The sequence below is a fragment of the Pinus tabuliformis genome, chromosome 7 (assembly GCF_031772625.1).
Source record: "Pinus tabuliformis cultivar Carrire ecotype Pingquan chromosome 7, CPIR1, whole genome shotgun sequence".
NCBI classification, from domain to species: Eukaryota; Viridiplantae; Streptophyta; class Pinopsida; order Pinales; family Pinaceae; genus Pinus; species Pinus tabuliformis.
The window spans coordinates 403,815,664-403,819,461 of record NC_142293.1 but is presented as its reverse complement, the minus strand read 5'-3'; the positions used below and the strand labels follow the sequence as shown (position 1 = coordinate 403,819,461).

Genomic DNA, 3,798 nt, shown 5'->3' with positions numbered 1-3,798 from the left:
TTTTGGAAGGGGATCTAAAGCTTGGAATCCATTGGTTATGCCTGCAAGCATCCATGTTCCCATTCCTTACCCTTTTCCATCATCTTTTCCACCTCATTGTGCTTCTTCATTATGCTTCTACAGGAAGTTCCTGTAGAAATTGTAGGAAGCTAGAAATGGATTTCAAAAAGGTGGTTTGGCGAACATGGTAGCTTCCTCAAGGGTTCAAAAGTCCTCCTGCACTTTTCAAACTCCTCCTCCATCATCTCCATGCCTGCATCACAACCCAAGCTCAGTTTTTCTTTCCATGCAAACACTTGCAAAATGCTTTGAAGAGAAAATGCATAGAACAAAATTTGTTTTTGCCATAACTTGAAAACCATGCATCCATTTGAAAAACCGTTTTACACAGAATTGTATAGGGATGATGGCAACATGCTCGAGCAGTTTCAGGCCATTCCGGTGCACGGTTTCCAAGAAATCAGCCTCCATCACCATCAGCCATTTTTTCATTTTCTCCATATCCATGCATCTGTTTTAAAACCTGTTTCATGGGGATATGCACATAGGTGGTAGTAGCCTACCCAAGCAGTTTCAGCCGATTCCGATGCATGGTTTCCGAGAAATTGATCTCTGAAATCTTCAGCCATTTTCCATTTTTCTCGAAATCAGTGCATCCATTGATCATGATTTTGCTATGGGAGGTGCATCATGATGATAGGAACATGCTTGGAAATTTTCAGATCGATCGGGTTTACCGTTTGGGAGCAATGGCGAAAACAAGTTCTGGTCCTGTGAAAATTCAGCAGCAGCAGCTTGAAGGTGCAGATCTGAATGTGGAAATGAACTCCTACAGCATGCATCCGGCCAGAGGATGCTTGCACAAGAAAAAAAAACCAAAAATCATCAGCCAAGCCCTCATGCAACCAAAGGATCCAGGCATGCAGCAGCAAGAGGCACCTCACAGCAACCATCTGACTTCAGGTACATGACTAAACCTTGTTCCTCTATTGCATGAATCTAATCTAAGCACTGCATGAACGAATGAGATGGGGGGATTCAGGCAGGAAGCTAGCCATATCCGATTGCACTCATCTAGGCAAAAATCACGCAGCATGCATGGGTAAGTCACTCACGTGAAAATTGAAAATAAAAAAACAGACAGTGGTAGAGGCTTGAACTCCAGTGAAATTGATTAACAAGAGGAGGACATGCAGCTCATTATAGCACTGCTGTCTGCATGTGGCCACGTACACCTGGCCACCTCACTCCTTCACCATAAATCACGAAGCAATTAATGAACGCTCAGCTGAAACTCACAGACTGCTATTAACTTGCACTTGCAACATTTTCAACTGAAGTATGCATCCTCTGATTCCACAAAATGATTCACCCATCGTCCTCCACTGAGCTTTGTGGCCTGGTTCACAATTCTCCAGCGCATCGGGTTCACTTAGAGGTGCAGGGGCACTCTACAGGCGTTTCTACAGGAAGTCGTCTACAGGAAACGCAGAAAACAGCTCTGCAGAAGGAAAACCCGAGATTTTTGTCAAAATTCAAGCTTGAAATGAGAACAGTAGTTAAAGCTTGTGTCCAAGGTTACCAGGGTTCTTGAAAGTATTGATTTTGGAGTTTTTCAAACGCATTATAGATCTGTTAATGGTGGAGCAATCTGTTTGAATTCAGAATCTGATCATCTATTTCATAGTCCATGGAGGACAAGATATTCCCTGCTTGGTCTAAAAACTGTTGAAGAATGCTTAGAAGAATATGATGTGAGCTTAGAGAATGGTTTAAATTCTCATGAAGTGGAAAAACGCCGTCAAATATATGGATGGAATGAGCTCCAGAAGAAAAATGGTACACCTTTGTGGAAGCTGGCAGTGGAGCAATTTGATGATACAGTTGTTAAAATACTTCTGCTGGCAGCTGGCATTTCATTTCTTCTCGCCTACTTTCGTGATAATGTGTCTTCTGAGGAGGGCATAACAGTCTATGTAGAGCCCCTGGTCATTCTCCTGATTCTCATCCTCAATGCCATTGTTGGAGTATGGCAGGAGATTAATTCTGAGAAGGCTTTGGAAGCTCTCAAAGAAACGCAATCTGATCATGCAAAGGTCTTGAGAGATGGACATTATGTTGTAGATCTTCCCTCCAAATAACTTGTTCTAGGAGAAATAGTGGAACTGAAGGTGGGAGACAAGGTTCCTGCAGACATGAGAATTGTGTCCCTCAAGACATCCACCTTTAGGATGGAGCAGAGCTCCCTGACCAGAGAGAGCATGCCTGTGGTCAAAAGAACATATCCAGCCACCTTGTTTGACTGTGAGTTGCAGTCAACAAAATGCATGGTGTTTGCAGGAACTACAGTACCAATGGCTGCTGCACATGCATTGTTGTGAGCACTGGCATGTTTACAGAAATAGGTAAAATTTAGGCACAAATTCAGGAAGCTTCAATGGAATGTCATGATACCCCTTTGAAAAGAAAGTTAGATGAATTTGGTGAAAGACTGACAACAGTGATTGGTGCCATTTGTATTCTTTTCTGGATCATGAACTACAAATATTTTCTTTCATGGGAAGTCATAGATGGGTGGCCAAAAAATATCAGGTTTTCCTTTGAGAAATGTACGTACTACTTTAAGATTGTTGTTGCTCTGGCAGTTGCTGCTATACCAGAGGGATTGCCTACTGTGATTACTACATGTTTGGCTCTTGGCACTTGTAAGAGGGCACAAAAGAATGCTATTGTGCGTAAGTTACCGAGCGTGGAGACTTTGGGTTGCACCACAGTGATTTGCTTTGATAAGACAGGTACTCTTACAACCAATCAGATGTCTGTCAATGAGTTTATAGCCATAGGGCACAGTGCTGGTTCACTTAGAGAGTTTACTGTTGAAGGAACAACATATAATCCTGAGGATGGAAAAATATTGGATTGGCCTGCACATAATATGGGGGAAAATTGAGAAACTCTGGCAGAAGTTGCTGCAGTTTGCAATGATGCAGGGATATCTTGTCAAGGTCACCAGTTCCGTGCTACTGGTATTCCCACTGAGGTAGCCTTGAAGGTATTGGTTGAAAAAAATGGGAGTTCCAGACCCAATGGCAGGTGATACAAGTGCCATTCTCAACAGTGGCACAGTGAAATTGGGCAATTGTGATTGGTGGATACAGAGATCAAAGAGGCGGGCTTTATTGGAGTTTGATTGTGATCGAAAATCCATGGGTGTTATTGTCATGAAACCAATGGGACAAAATCGTCTGCTAGTGAAGGGCGCCATGTAAATTTGCTTGAAAGGAGTGCTTTTCAATAACTTTCAGATGGATCAGTTGTTGAATTAGATGATGCATCAAGGGAATTACTCTTGAGGAAGTTTCATCAAATGAGTTCAAAGGCTTTGCGTTGTTTGGGACTTTCTACAGGAAGTTTAGAGAAAGGGTAGCAGAAGGAGAAATTGGCCGAGATTTTAGCTAGGGAGGCAGCACCTGTGCTAGCCACCCTAAGCACATCCATCCCCTCCATGAAAAATCATTTTTTTTCAAGGTTCGGACACAATCTGGTCATGGTTCAACCTTCTACATGAAGCTACAGGACTTTCTACAGGAAGTTCTGTATTTTTACCAGAAACATCCTGTAGAAGGCTTTGAGCAGGCTAGAATCAATTATGGAGAGGGATTTGAAGCTTGAAATTTGTTGAGGAGGCATGCAACCACTCTTTTCTTCCATCCTCCACTGGTTTCATCTCCTTTCACAACCATTGCCGCCATCAGATTGAATATACTTGCACAATCATACCAAAGTTGAGAATTCTCT

At 42.5% G+C, this 3,798-nt stretch overlaps 1 pseudogene; it reads left to right on the top strand.

Annotated features, from left to right (window-relative positions):
- Positions 1 to 1,690: 1,690 nt before the first annotated feature.
- Positions 1,691 to 3,427, top strand: LOC149247667 (calcium-transporting ATPase, endoplasmic reticulum-type pseudogene; annotated as a pseudogene).
- Positions 3,428 to 3,798: the final 371 nt, after the last annotated feature.